General features: G+C 38.5%; 1 long non-coding RNA gene across 7 annotated transcripts in view; it reads right to left on the reverse strand.

Moving 5' to 3' along the window:
* LOC110352364 (uncharacterized) overlaps nucleotides 1-16109 on the reverse strand; it is a 285853-nt gene extending 269744 nt beyond the window's left edge. For 6 of the 7 annotated variants that reach the window (XR_005268230.2, XR_011811705.1, XR_005268233.2 and 3 more), the window contains exon 1: nucleotides 15592-15726. This is a non-coding gene — a long non-coding RNA (uncharacterized lncRNA). Of the gene's footprint in view, nucleotides 1-15591; nucleotides 15727-15962 lie in introns of those variants that run through there. The other variant, XR_005268234.2, reaches the window with a different exon arrangement.
* Nucleotides 16110-16359: the final 250 nt, after the last annotated feature.

Raw genomic sequence — 16359 nt, forward strand, 5'->3', positions numbered from 1 at the left:
AGAGGGTCAAAGAAATAATCAGTGGTGTGCATATATAGTAGATCCCAATATTAAAAGAATCTGGTGGGTAGGGTCTTTCTTACCTGAAAAGAAAGAATTTTAACTATGCGAGCTAGCCATTGGAAAAGCAATACAGCAGGACATTGACTAGTCAGCAGGTTCTTGAATCCCACAGGTGTTTAGTTTTTGACAAAGGTGATGGTGAAAAGGAGCTTCTCTTGCTGTCACTGTGTTCAAGGTACAGGCTGAAGGCGTCAAGGTGGAATGTAACCCACACAGCAATTATATAACAATACATTACATATTTAAAAACTGACACAAGAAAAGCATACACAAGAATAAAAACAATTTGCCTCTCAGGAAAGCAGTTCTCAGAAAACAAGAGAATTGGAAGCAAGCTATGCCAGAATATTGGCAGCTCCTTAAGAAATGCTTTTTAAAGGCCATACAAACAATTGCATCATGGAGGAAGAGGCAGTCTTGGCTCTGACATTAGCTCTCCTTTGATTCTAAAGGAAGAAGCATCCTGGAAATGAAAGTCAGATCAGATTACTAAGGAAGAATACAAGGCTATTTTGTATTTTCCCCATATGAATTCATAAGGAGAAGTCAAATCAATAAAATGAAATACAATTACAAGGGGAAAGTAATTCAAACAGATTGTGCCCTACACATCTGAAGGTATGAGGTTACTTCCACAGTACAGAACTGCTCAGTTAAGTAAAGCAGACAAATCTAAAGACCCTGTGCAGCAGCCTCTTAATCCAAATTGAGTCAGGATTTTTCTCATTTTCTTTGGACCATTATTAAAAAAAAAAAAAAGGCTCATGAGGCCATCTTCATAATCAGTAAAGAAAACATTACTACAGAAGCACATTTGAAATCTACTGAGATTGAAGTCCAGATCTCTCCCCTTTCCAGGTATTCTACTAGCCTCTTCACATTCCTGAAGTCACGTAACCAGTTAAGACGGTGCTGGAATCTGTCACACTGTAAGTTCATACATTATGTGATAAAGGATGCACTCCTCAGAGTCTATTTGCACAATACAGGTAATTCCCAGGTAGGTCAAAGGGAATTATTTAGTTCAGACCTTCTGCATGTGATCAGATTTCCAGAAAGATGTCTAAAACAGGTCTCAGATAGGACAATCATCACACACCAGTGCCACCTTGTGGTGCATTGCTTACCAGGTTATTTCTGTCCTACCACAAAAACAGTCTCAAAAACACATTAACAGCAAAATCTTACTTATCAAAGCCAAACATTTTCTTTTTAAAGCAACTGAGTGCACCTTAAGCACTTTAAACTTTGTACAGGGGTGTTAGAATGGAGTGGCAGTTTGCAGAAGCCTCGGGAAAGAAATGCATGTGCAATATAGCATCCAGTTTAACACACAGGTGCTGGAACAAGGTAGTCTACGGGTTAAAACACGTTTGTTCTTTGACTGTCTGGATCCACAGCTGCACCTACGGTTTTAAGTCATTTTAAGACATAATACAGGACTTCCCATTCCTCATTCCTCTTTCTGGACAGCCACTAAGGAATAAAGATCTCTTAGATATTTTTCTTTAAAGAAAGCAGCAAGCCAGCCAAATACCCCATGCTCATTGCTCCAGTTTACCTCCAGGCAGGAGGAAGGTTTCTTGACTGACTTGAGCTAATTTCTTCTCTTATAGGACCAGGCTCTGGCAATTCTGGCCCCTGCTAGTCTGCTGAACAAGTTTTACTTTGCTCCAGAGCTGTATTTTCCAGTGATACCGAATGGGCTTTCTGACAATCTCTCTGCTCCCAGCTAATCTCTGTGGAAATCCCCTGTAGATGACCTCATTCAGACTGACAACACACCTTGTCTATATACTAGCCCTCCCTAGAAGTATTGGGAATCAAGCTTTTATAAAAGTGAATTATTTGAACATACCAAAGGAAGCTGAACGAACCATGTTTGAAATTGTTCCTCTTGACCTCCTGCAACACTACTCACTCTTAGTTCCAAGTTCCTAGTTTTGATTTACATTTTAGCGATGTGTGGCCAATGACAACCTGTTTTTGCCTACACTGAAAGGCTAGCCTGCAAAACTATATCTACATCCTCATTATGCAAATGAGGTATGCCAATAATTTCATGTTTTATCTTACTATTTTGATGTCTTTGAGCAGATGGCAGACAATGAACCACACTGGAGGTAACCAAGAGAGATTTCTCCAAGCCATTACTTTCAGTGACTTGCTACCATGCCTCGTGTTACAGCCTTGACATTCAGCCTGTCCTCACCCTATCAGATGGCACGCGCTGCCAGCCACCTCTTATCATCAGCGAGCAGAAGCTACACTCTGGCCTCAATAAACTGGCAGTTCTATTTGCAGCCAGATTTTAAGAGAAGCAACTTAAAGTTCCATAATTCATGGGAACAGATGAGCCTCTCCTCCTAAATCATGATGCACAGAAGTGCTCTTCCTGGAGAATGCATTAAACACACATTTTGTCACTGCAATAGAATGTACTATAATATGCTCTATCTATAAAACTTACAATAGATAAAAGTGATTGTAATCTCCAAACAGTCTGTGCAATAACATTCCTGTTGGCTCATTCCTTTTGTGGGATTTTGTTTAACCTGCTGTATTCTTATTATTTTAAGATCAGATACAGTATATCCATATGCTGTACAGAGGTCCTCATGAGAACATCAAGTTTCCTACTTAGGGACTCTGCCTAGTTTTTAAAACTACATAATATTCACAATAAAAGTGAGTTTTTGTTTTTGTTAACAATGATCATCACTACTTTTAATATACGTAAAAACTGATCAGTTCATATGCACTGCTTCGTTTATGTTGTTGCATGAGATCATCATAGACAGTAATCTTCTCCAGCTATCCCCCACCAAAGCTTAATAGGCCAATTCCTATTGAATAGTTCTAGTTATAAGCCAGCCAAACACATATCAAGTTCATCTCCAAAGGATGTTATTTTTCATACAGCTTATCAAAGCAGTAATATAACACCTTACTATATGCAGACTTTCTGAAGTCAAAATATTGCTAACAGGTTTAATTTGAGTTTTCATTTATCATCTAGATGCTTCGTGTCCTGGAATATGAAATATTTACTTTGTTGCCTCTTATTCCAACACTCAGTAATCTCATCACTAGGAGTAACAGGCAACATTTAAAGTGTATATCCCTGAAATAGGTTTCACTCCTTGTTCATTCACCTAAGGAATGTATTTGTCAACTTCTACAAACGGATAATTTTATAACCATTTTGTGAGTAAATCTGGCGATGAGATTGCATTACTTTTCTCTTCATTGAACCCAGGCCACTGCTGAAAAAAATCAGGACAAACTCATCTATATGCCTGTACACAGTTTATACCTACAGATAATAGACATTGCCAAATAAAAAGTTAAAGGTGAAGCTTTACTCAGCAGAATTGGCTGAGCATGTAAGAAGTCACATTAGTTGTAAAGGTGAAATATCTACCCATCTTACATGAAGCAATGACTTATTACAGCTCAACAGAAAATGACAAACATTTATCTTTAGAAGCAGTTCTCACCACCATATTCTTTAAAACATATTTTGTCTTTAATAGGACTATCTCCCATTTTAATTTTGAATTAATCCAATACAAGGATTTTTGCTTTTATTTTCTATTGACATAACAAGGACCCCCCCCCCCCCCATTTCTGATACCCAGGATATTAGGTCCCCTACATTTCTTTGTGAACCTGTCCGGTACACTGAAATCACTATTTATTTTTTTTACTGCTTTGTAAGTAGCTTTAAAGCTGCTTACAGTGGAAACTAATCTGGTGCTAAAGACAAACAGCTACAGATTAAACGTATCTTTTACATTTTCAGATTCATTTGTTTCAAAAATAAGGCATTCCACTTTCTCGCAAGTTATTGTTTTACATGATCAAGAGGGTCTGGTCAGAAATTTAGTAGACCAGCTGCAGCTTAAATAAAACTAGTTCTATTAAGTGGCATACACTGTCCATTTGTTTTCCCATTTCAAAAGGCTTTTGTTCTCATCCTTCACAAATATACATATAAAGATAGTTGTCTTAATGTGCATCTTGTAAGCATGGCAAGACACAGGTTAAGTTGTAGGTCACAGTCCATGTAACTACACAGAGGTCTAGGCCCACAATGATAAGACTTCAGAGATGCTGCATGCTCTGGTTCTCTGCCCAGAGTTACTGAACACAGGGCATGCGGGAGGACTGAGTCATAGCTCTCACTGGCCCCAACAGCAGGCATTAGCATAAAGCCAGCTCTTCCTCCAAAGGCAATCAGCCTACTCTAAAGTTAAGAAATATAAGATGAGTTGCACAAAGATTGGATTTGGAGAGCGCATTCTAAATTATGCTCAGCCTTGGCAAGAGGATTCCCACAGAATCAAACTTCAAGTATTTCAAGAATTAGCAATGGCTGCATCAGGTAGAGCAGTCACTAAGAGGCACATTTGTCACTCTGACACCATGAAGACTACACGCAGATAGTCAGATAATTCTCTGTAAAAGAGAACTGCATGAAGACAACAAATATATACAAAAATACATGTAGGAAGATAAAGCACTCTTACTGAGCATGTATCATGTGTTTCATAAAATGCCAAGTTTAATGCTAACAGCTGTTAATCAGCATCTTCTTCAATTTAATTTAAATACACTTAGTTTCCTAATTCGAAGGTTGGTACTACATGATCTTTTAGTTTCAGAACCTATGTTCATCTTGGTATGAAATATTCATTATATCCTAACAGTATTAACAGCAAATTATTATTTCAAGGCTTCCCTGAAGCATTAATAAACTTGAATAATATGCTGGTAATTGAGTAATACCCCTTATAGTATGGGGAACCATCACATGGGTATGTCATGCTTACTAGTCCTAACAGAAACATAAGTCAGACAGCACAACCAACATTCCCCAACAGTTTAGTATTTCATATATGGGTGGAGGAACAAGAAAGCAATAAGAACATTTCATGGAAAGCTTTTTCCAGACAGATTTGGAGCTCCATGCACTCTTGGAAACTGAATAACTTACTTCCTAAATATTTACTTATGTTACCCAAAAAAAAAAAATCAAAATATATGAAAGCCAACTGTTGCAACACTGTCCCCACTCCAGGTCTCACTGGATGCTTACAAACTACATGCACCTCTGTGCTTTATGGAGGCTGAAAAAGGCAGCAATGCTTCTGAAAAAAAAAAAAAAGAAAAAAAAAAAACAGTTTTGTTGTGTTGTTTCTTGGTTTTAGTGTTTCCCCTTCCCCCCCCCAATCTCCACACAATCCAAAAGCAAAACAAAGCTCCACTTCATAACCTGACACAGCAGGAGTAATTGGGGAAGATTATGGGATTGAAAAGGTTATGCTGAAGTCAGGAATCAGTCAAGTCTATTTCCTCTAGCAATGCCAGAAGGTTACTAGAAATAACATAGACAAAGTGTTATCAAAAAAATAAACCCTAAAATAAGCTGAGGAGGTCATGGCTCAAAACACAAACTAGGGCCTGACCTGCTACTTTAAGTTATTCTATATTCTCATAGCTCACGAAACACAGTTTTAGAATCTTTTTTTCTGCTGCAAATTGCACGTAGTCTGAGTTCTTCAGTGAAACAAAGTGTAGAACCTTTAGTTCAATAAGACCAGGAGCAGCGTAACTGCTTTTTGTTGTCCAATTAGCAAATGCAGGTGAGTATCTGTAGTACTAATGCATGCCATTACCTTCCTACAGATCTACATGCAAGCCTTCAGTGCATTTATTCACTGTTGTTCACACACACAATTAGTGAACACATTTTTCAATCTGAAATTAGGTGCAGTTAGTATCAAAGTTTGTTTTCCGGACAGTCCTATCCAAAAACCACGTTACTCCTTGAAGTCCAATGCTGGAGTCTAAAATCCATCATCAGGGCTATCTGCAAGATGGCCTCACCGTTGCCTGAGCATCTGCACACAAACCCACCTAAAACCATGTCAAAAAAATAGAGGTCCTTACTGCAAGACAGGTTTCTATAGTCCATATACCTCACCCACAGCCTGCATCCACATCTCTCTGCATATTAGATATCTAGGTAAGCCTTGCAGCAAGTAGAGAGAAGCATTGCCATAGAAATGCCTGTTTCTATGAATCCAGGTTAGAGAACATCTCTGGATTAAATGACTCCCAGCCTGGCTAATTACCCTTTGCACCTCTCAACTGGGACTAAATGTTATCTAATACAAGTAAGTAATCCAAAACCAGAATCAAATTGGAAGGGTGTGATTTATCATTTCTGTTATTCTGCTACTTAAGCCTTTAAGCAAGCTATGAACTGGTGCTATCTGAACCTCTAGAATTAGGATACATTAGTAAATTCCATTGTAATACCTGCTACAGGTTTGAAGTTTCATTAAGTATACAACCTTTCCAAGACAAAGTTAAATGGTATTTAGGAACATCTATCCACTGAGTAGCGTTAATCACCAGGATACTGGTATCTTCTTTCAACAGCATTACCACTACCAGTGGTGCCAGTAATTTTGAGTTACAGCTCTGAAGCTTATTAATTACATAAAAAGAGGCTGACTCTGCAAGTCACAGATTTCTTTGCAGGCATTAAATGCTCATTTCCTGACCAGAGCAAAAGTTAAATACTCCTGGGACCTTACAGAATAGATTCAAACACTCAAAGCTGGATTTATTCTATTAACATTTTAAGTACATTTGTGTTCATGCTGTAAGACTAGAGTCACAACAGATGTCCTGAAAAAGTGTCCTTTGATAGATTAACCCAGACACTATATTCCTAAAATACCACAAGAGGTCAGAGACCAAGCAACTCCTACTCTGCACCCTTTAAGTCATCTTCACTCTCATCAGGAGTTTATTTTATCATGCAAGACAAAAAAAGGGGGGGATTGGAAAAATCTAAGCAGCATATAATGACTGTCTTCTCATTGCCTGTTTATCCCATTTTACCTAGTATATCAGTATATCATAACTGAAATGAATACTGTAGTCTGGGTTATATATGCATGTAAAAATTACCCTGAATGCAAGAATACATTGTTAGCTCCACAATTAAAGAAAATGATCCAAATCCAAAACAACAGGTAATAACAATGTTTTCAGTAATTTCGCATACTGAAACAATCAGGAAACAGAAATGCAACTCAGTGAAATTTTAATCCTACAGCCTACTACACCTAACATGCATTTAGTACAAATTTAAAGCTAAGGCATGAACAAAATGTTACTGCTTGAGCACAAATTCTTTTCCACACATAACAATGCAAATTTCTTACTTGCAGAGCTTCCTTGTAATCTTTTTTTCCTGCAGTGACAACAAAAAGATTGCTTTGCATCCATACTGACCAGAACAGTACAGTGCTTTGGTGTCTTGGTATTTAATGCAACAGTTTGCTGTTACAGAGGTGTAAGAGGATGTAAACACTTCAAATCCCAGAACAGACACTTATTTCTTGAGCTAAAAACTATACCAACTGAGATGGGCATTATCCTATTAAATGGAGACATGAGACATTTTGCTTCTGGATGTTCTGCTAGGTAACGTACAATTGTAATACCAACGACCCATGTACTGCTTTAAAACTTTGTCAAAAAAAAAAAACTTCTGCTTAATGAGCAAGTTATGACTCACCATCAATAATGGTGAAATTAAAAATTCCAAAACAAATCTTGATGTATTTTATCTCTAGTTAGTCGTGTGTTTTTTGTTTTTTTTTTTTTTAATTAAAGCAAGCAAAGCAAGAGTAAATAGGGCCATAAGGAATAATTGACTGAGAAATACATCAGTCATTTTGGACACAACTCTAGTGAGATAAATCACGTAGCAACAAGCAAATGTTTATTTTCTAAAAATGAACAAAGAGCACGTGGCTAAGAATTATATGAAATTCTATAAAAGTTGCTAAGAAGAGCCTGACCATCACACAGGAAAAACTCTAAAAGAAGCCTTCAGAATCTTAAGCTGTCCCCAAATTACAATAGGAGTCTCTCAAATATATTGAGTAGCAAGTAGAACTAAATCTCAGTGGCTAACAGTATGTATGTCACCCAAGATTTAACGGTCAAAGATACAGGGCCACCTGGACTTGCTGTTCAAAGTGTGGAATAGCAACAGGGTCACAACTGAACAGAAATAAACTTCACCTGAATCTGACCTTTTTTTTTTTTTAAAAAAAATGCTTCAGCTTTTTTAATAAGTGATCTTATAGTAACTAAATAAAGCAGAGTGGCTTCAGCTGGATTACATTACTGCTGTTCTCAGAACAGCAAAACTAATCATAAGGTGGCTAAACTAGGTGCATCCAACTTGGCACTATCAAACAAAGTGAGCTTCCACAAATGGACAATCTCACAACAAGCAACAGGATCTAACAGAAGGAATTAAAAATTAAATTAGTAACGTAACCCTGGGGAATGGCTCAAATTCAGAGTGAGAAAGACAAGATGAGTTTAGGGGAATGCCTGTATTTGACTGTGTTGAGAGAAAAATTCAGTAGTAGGAAAAAAAAAAGTAGGATGTATTCTTACATCCTACTGTAAACTTTTTCTCTACTAGTTGTCTGGAAAAGGGTTGTGAAGATTTATGGTATGGAGGGATAAGTAGTACAAACAAGACCATCTTATAATGAAAAGAAATGACTAGTTTCTTTCTATGTAGTTTCGATATTTTCCCCCAAGAACATCCCTTTTCCACTCCCTAAGGAAGTGACCATGGTTCTGCATTAGTCTTTTTCAATTATAACATTTATATCAATTCAAACAGGTTTGTTTTAGGTTGCACTAGTTAAATAGCATATTATGATACAATTTATCTGATCAGCTTAACCACTTTTCATAAAGAGATTGTTTTATTAATCTGCTTGCTAAACACCAAAGTTTATTAAATAACACTTTGCAAAATAAGCTCGTAATATTTGTGCTATTAGTATTATTAATGATCTGTGCTATAAGTATTCATATCATGTGGTACTACTCAGGCAAGAAATGAAACTGACGAAGGAAGACAAAACTTTATAAACAGTTTGATACTTCTGTTGTGCAAATAACTAAACGATATTTGTTAAATGACCACACTGCTATGAATAATTAATTTGTATGCTACTTCCCACAGAGCTTTCTTTTCAAGTGCATCTTGGTCAATGGCATTCTTTACAAGAGGGCACAAATACTTGCAGAAACACATTCATTCTCTTGATTATTGCTGTAGCTTGTCTGGAGGTTGTTTTTTTTTTATATATATAAAATATACACACACACATATATATAGACATACACACATTTACCCAGCTCTCAATCTCTAACAGAAGTAAATGCATACACAAGGAGATCAGTCTCCTCAACAGTGTAAAAATATTAATTTCATGGTATGAAAAAAATACTAATTTCTTCCAAGTCTTCAACCTGAAAAATATGCAATACAGGATACCAGGACATGAGTTCAGAAGAAAAATGCATTGTTAGTAAGGTACAAATGCATGATATTGTGGATTACATGTGAGACACGAGACACTGGCAAACTTGCATCCAAAGTCAGAAAGCACTTTTCACTCAGCCTGCTCTAACCCCGTTTATTTTCACTCTTCAGCAGTGGCAGTACCCACTTGAGGTTACACCTGCCCTGAGAAATCAGGGATTTATTAACTCTGTACATAACAATCATCCTACTCACACTGCCCTCTGCCAACAAGAGGGATTTCTGTTGCAGTTATGGTCATCATTGTGCACCCTATGATATTATGCTCAATGAATAGGCTACGTTTCAGATCATCTGGAGATAGCTTTTTCTACAAAGGAATTAGAACTATTACAACATTTTCGTACACTGTTGTGGTGTAAATGCCTGAAGTAACTAGGAAAATAAAACTAACATTCACACTTTTAAGGAAAAGGTACAGCATTGAAGAGGCTTTCAGGGTAGGGCATAACTGCATTATCTGAGCGTTCCCTAGGCTCCCAACCTTAGATGCTATCGCGCTGGGGAAACTTGGTGTGCTAGCTCTAAGGAACACCACGGAGCGTAGAGTGGAGTGGAGACACCACGGCTAGGCTCTGTAATCAGGTGGGGCCTGGATTGTTCTTGTGCACAGAGCTGCACTTTTTGCCACCCTAAGCCAAAGACCTGTCATGTTTTGACAAATGCTGTACCCTAGTGTACTTTTTGCTCATTATAATATCATTATAATACCAAAACACACCTCCATCCCAAAAGCTACCCGCCTCCAAGGTGCGACCACCCCTCACTGAGCATGCGCCCTGAATTTCTCGGAGCCTATTACTTTAAACGGAAACGGGAAAACTTTACACCAATCATAACTAAGATATGCTTGACTAGAGCCACTCAAGCTCCACCTAAAAGAGAGAAAATAATATAAATTGGCCCAAGAGAGAGGGGATGTTAGGGAAGATACCATCGTCAGGGGAGATACCATCCCAAGGACATACAACATCCTTAGGACCTCCTGACTCCTGGGATCAGTCGACGGGCTGAGCCTCTCTTCCCCCCCCATTGGGACGCCTTTGGGTGAGATCTGAATATTTGCTTATAAATCTCTATAGAGTCTTTGATCCTTTAAACGCGTTTATTTCTAGGCTGCGCACCTAGAACCCACACCTAGAACCCACACCTAGAACCCACACCTAGAACCCACACCTAGAACCCACACCTAGAACCCACACCTAGAACCCACACCTAGAACCCACACCTAGAACCCACACCTAGAACCCACACCTAGAACCCACACCTAGAACCCACACCTAGAACCCACACCTAGAACCCACACCTAGAACCCACACCTAGAACCCACACCTAGAACCCACACCTAGAACCCACACCTAGAACCCACACCTAGAACCCACACCTAGAACCCACACCTAGAACCCACACCTAGAACCCACACCTAGAACCCACACCTAGAACCCACACCTAGAACCCACACCTAGAACCCACACCTAGAACCCACACCTAGAACCCACACCTAGAACCCACACCTAGAACCCACACCTAGAACCCACACCTAGAACCCACACCTAGAACCCACACCTAGAACCCACACCTAGAACCCACACCTAGAACCCACACCTAGAACCCACACCTAGAACCCACACCTAGAACCCACACCTAGAACCCACACCTAGAACCCACACCTAGAACCCACACCTAGAACCCACACCTAGAACCCACACCTAGAACCCACACCTAGAACCCACACCTAGAACCCACACCTAGAACCCACACCTAGAACCCACACCTAGAACCCACACCTAGAACCCACACCTAGAACCCACACCTAGAACCCACACCTAGAACCCACACCTAGAACCCACACCTAGAACCCACACCTAGAACCCACACCTAGAACCCACACCTAGAACCCACACCTAGAACCCACACCTAGAACCCACACCTAGAACCCACACCTAGAACCCACACCTAGAACCCACACCTAGAACCCACACCTAGAACCCACACCTAGAACCCACACCTAGAACCCACACCTAGAACCCACACCTAGAACCCACACCTAGAACCCACACCTAGAACCCACACCTAGAACCCACACCTAGAACCCACACCTAGAACCCACACCTAGAACCCACACCTAGAACCCACACCTAGAACCCACACCTAGAACCCACACCTAGAACCCACACCTAGAACCCCTGTAACCCCTGTGTATTTCATGCATACTAGCTTGCTTTTGCAGATAGTCACTATCACCGGCAATCCAAAAGAACCTGATTATCTGTTGCTGTAATAAACCATACTTGATTGCATTGTGATAGCTCTCATTAATGCAACTAGGGTGAGGGTGGTTATCCGTGATAGTTCAGTGTTCTGAATCTAACCAGACCCCCAGACAGTTAATGCATTGTTGGTGAATGTCTGAACGGACCCCCAGGTGGTTAATACGTTTTTGGTGAATGTCTGAGCGGACCCCCAGGTGGTTATTACGTTTTTGGTGAATGTCCGAACGGACCCCCAGTTTTGGTGAATGTCCGACTGGTTCAGTACTCTGAATCCAACCGGGCCCGTAACGGTTAATCAGCTACACCCCTTTAACGTGACAACTGTATTTGCAAAGTACAGGAAGGTCAAGTAATATTACGTAATAGAAAGGGAATCAGCAATTCAGAGCAAAGTATCCAGAATTTATCCAGGCCCACTTCAATTATAAGACAATCTTTTTAACTCTCACTACAAAACACTACAAGGATTGCAAATGATGCCATTTTGTTAGGATTACAGAATCTCTTACTCTATCATAGCTGGACATGGACAACATCACTTTGAAAAAGAGACCTGTCTTAAGAAGTAGTTTCTCCCTCACCCCTGCTGCCCCAAAGTAAGTCTTATTGTTCAGATATGCAAAAAAAAAAAATCTAATTTCTATCCAGTTCATACACAACTGCTTCTGGGCCAATATATTTCCCTCTAAATTCTGTTTCATTCACTGACACCTTTTTGCTATGACAAAACTTTTAATATGACAAAGTTTCCTTTCTCCCAAAATTCCCCTGAACTGTTTTCCAATTTCATTCTGTATTCATTACTCCTCAACACGAGTGACTGCAACTTGCACAGTATGCCTGATTAGATCAGTAATTTTCTGGTAATGTTCAGCTGTAACTCACTTTGTGTTTAAGCAGTAGCAATAAATTAATACAGGAAATTTTACTGAGTTCATTCCAACTATAAGCTAAGTAGGAATAAATGAAGACTTATAACTCAAATACTATAATACAATTTATTTTTATGTTAATAACTAATAATAATAGCAGAACACTACACCCAGTTTGTTTGATAAGAAATTTCAAAATTACTCCTAACATTACTATTAATAAGCCTCCCACAGATAGGATAATTCTGTCCTCAGTAACATCTGTGTTAGTTATTGAAAAAGATAAGAGCAGAGTCTGACCAAACTTTTGAGTTTTAGCTGCACGACAGTGACAAAATTTTTTACTACCTGAACTTAAAGCAATTCATTCAATTAGTTGCACCATTAATACTTAGAACTAGAGCTGCTGGAGACACATCAGAGAAACAGAGGGTAGTTGGCATATGAGACTCAGTTGTTGTTTCATAATTGAAGGTATGAACGCACAAAACCAAGTACAAGGAAGAGCATGTAAGCAATGTTAGCCTTATAATTTCTTGTTTGTGTTCTCTAGTGAGTGACACAGCCCAGAAATTCAACTTTATTGTGATTGTCAAGTAGAATAAGATTGTATGCCTCCACATAGAGTCTGGCACCTGGAATCTCACCAATCGGATCAAAATAAGAAATTCTACAATATAACAGAAGACTAATAGAGGAAAGCTTAAGGGAAAGTATTAGAAAGATAATGGCTTCCTTTTCATATATATAATAATGCCAAGAAATCAACATAAATATTTTAAGTATAATAGCGAAAGCTACTATCCTAAATTACATATTCTGTACTTAGAGTTACAAGTGATTGGGATGCAACTGATAGTTTTTTTAGTAACTATGAAAATCTTATAAAAGATGAAGCATTGCTTTGTTCATTACAGAGAACTTTCGTCTGAATATAAATAACATAGCATAACATATACTAACATTTACACATTTTACAGAAATCATTTAAGAAGGTATGATATTTATTCTGGCACTCACATAGCATTTAGTATTTGAAAACCCATCAGATTTTTGAAAAATAAATAGCTCAATCAGATAACAGAATTGTAAGGCAGAACTCCAGAATTCCAAAACAGAATATTTTGCAATCATCCATACCGGTAACAATGGGGCACAATGTCAAAAACATGGAGAAAATGAATTAAAATTTCATCAGGAGTTATCCATACAGCACAAATACAGGTCAAGTATTAGTTCAAGATGTAGTTCAGACATAACATAAATTGTATGTTCTGAAAATCAACATGTATAAGACGCCTTATCGATACAAGCAACTATAAACAAGACTCTTAAACAGTGCATCATAAACAAGATGTCTGACTGCTGAAATCCCTTCTAAAAAAAAAAAAAACCACAGGTATCACACTAATAACATTTAATGCAGACAATGTTGCCCTGATAAAGAAAAAATGAAATTAGAAAATAAAAGATCAATATAACCATTTTTGCACATTTGCTCTGGTTTGTACGGTAAAACCAACAGCTGCATTAAGCTGTTTAAAATGAAAGACCTCTTGCTTATGTGATGTGTTATGCAAAGCATACAGTGCTTATCTCAGAAATAAGATGCGGATGGAGGGTCAAAGACAAGATAAAATATAGACACTTTAATGAATGAGGGTAATGATACAGTTTAACTACATTCCACGTAGCGTATGAGACTACTTCCTAAATTACAATTTCCACTAGCTTCAAAAATAGAAAAATCACAACCAGTACAAGAAACATGGTTCCCATACTAATGGGGGAATTAAGGTATTTTGTTTTTATGCAAAATAGATGTAAATGTTCTCCTGAATACCTGTTACAGTCTCTCTTTAAATAGCAATGACAGAGAAGAGTTCAGAGAGGAAGCTGGAGTAGTGACATTTCCAAGCCCTAACACGTTTGTAGGGAGCACAGGAATAATTTCTCTACATCACAATAAAATCAAGTCAAGGTCAAATTAACATCAGTTAGATTGAATCACCCACCACGAATAATTTATTTGAAATGTAGGGCTTTTTCCCTCACTTGTTACAAACGCACAAGCAGATTTATTTCTATAAGTGATATTTGCATTTACCATACAAACAGCTCTACAGTGCCATAGTTGCCTATAACCTTTAGAAAATATAGGTTTCTTACCTCATTGTTACTAGTCTCAAAGTGTATGTTGTCTACAAACCAATTAGATATATGGAAAAATGCTTACAGAATGAATGTTTGTTTAAGTTTTGCTTTGGGAAACTCTTGTCTGTCTAAGACACTTTCTAAAAGATCTACGCTAATAAACTTAAGTACTTCAAGTAGTCACTCAAGTAGTCTTCAAAAGCAAACAAAGGAAATTGAGCACCATCAAATAATAAACTTTAAATAAGTTCAAATATATATATACACACATATTTTTTAAAGTTATTGGTAGATATTATAGACAACATAGCCTACAATGTATAATGAATTACAATATTAAACTGGCTTGTCTCAAAAGCACATGCCTATACCAGAAAGTTGTGTAGAACAGGTGTTCCTAATAAAAGTCTACAAAGCATTAGTTAATCACTTTAATTTGACCCCACTTCAAGTTGCACACTAAATAAGAAAATGAGAGAAAGCAACTTATCCAGTGCTAATAGCAAGCATATTAGAGAGCCCATTTCTCAAATGTATGTCCTTAACCTTCTCATTTGATACTTTAGGGAGTCCTCAGAGCAAAACAAGATTAAACCTCATAATCCCCCTACGCTTCTGTCCTTAATTAAGTTATAGATACATTCCAAGTCATCCTGCTTTACTATTCACCTCCTAACCCAACTCACCAAGCCAAACAGAGCAGTAAACTGTTAGTTTTTTTCCCTTTATGTGCTCTAGGGAGACATGGAGATGACCAACCCACTCCTAAGACAGCCACAGGACTTACCTGCACACCCCAGGCTCCTGCCGTACTGCGATCCTCCTGCAGATTCAGCTTGTAGACCTTCATAGCCCAGCAGCTCCTTTGCCACTACACAGTTCTCTCTTTAGTAGCCTGCTAGCTGAAGAGTCAAGTTATTTCCTATGAGGAGGAAAAACAGGCTCTTTATCCCCTGCACCCGTGTTCAGAAGGCCCAGTGCCACCTGTGGTGGAGGGCAAGCCTGGCCCTCATAAGGGTGGGGAGAGAACAGTGATCAGCTCTTAGAAGGGTGAAGGTCACTCTCAGAGTGTCTTAGTGCTTCAGTAGCAGGATAAGGAGATGGAGAAGCCCTTCTTTCTCCTGTTTTTAAGGTAATGCTCTACAGTTTTTTCTTTACTGTGCAGTGGGAGCCCAGGAGCTTCTCCCTCTAGCTGTAGTGAGACAGGAAGTGCAAGGCCTGCCCTGCACCACAGACAGTTGGGTCCATGTGGTGGGAGCACCTCTGGTGGGGAACCTGAGGCTTTGTTGCCTCGCAGCTGTACCTGTAGTCATGACAAAATAAGTAATTAATTGATTAAAAGCTGTGTTAGTCTGAGTTGTTAGAACGCAGCTGATGGTGGTGACTTTGAGATGTGTAACAAAGTTACAGCTGTTGCTTCTAGTTGTTTCCAGAACTGTCTCCTAGGAGTATATAAGTGCTGTAAATTAACTTATTTAGCAACAATGTTATGTGAATAAATAAATTCCTGAGAGTATTAGGCATGTCTGTTTTATTTTAACATTATCTAAATATT

The sequence above is a fragment of the Anas platyrhynchos genome, chromosome 10, assembly GCF_047663525.1.
Source record: "Anas platyrhynchos isolate ZD024472 breed Pekin duck chromosome 10, IASCAAS_PekinDuck_T2T, whole genome shotgun sequence".
NCBI lineage: Eukaryota > Metazoa > Chordata > Aves > Anseriformes > Anatidae > Anas > Anas platyrhynchos.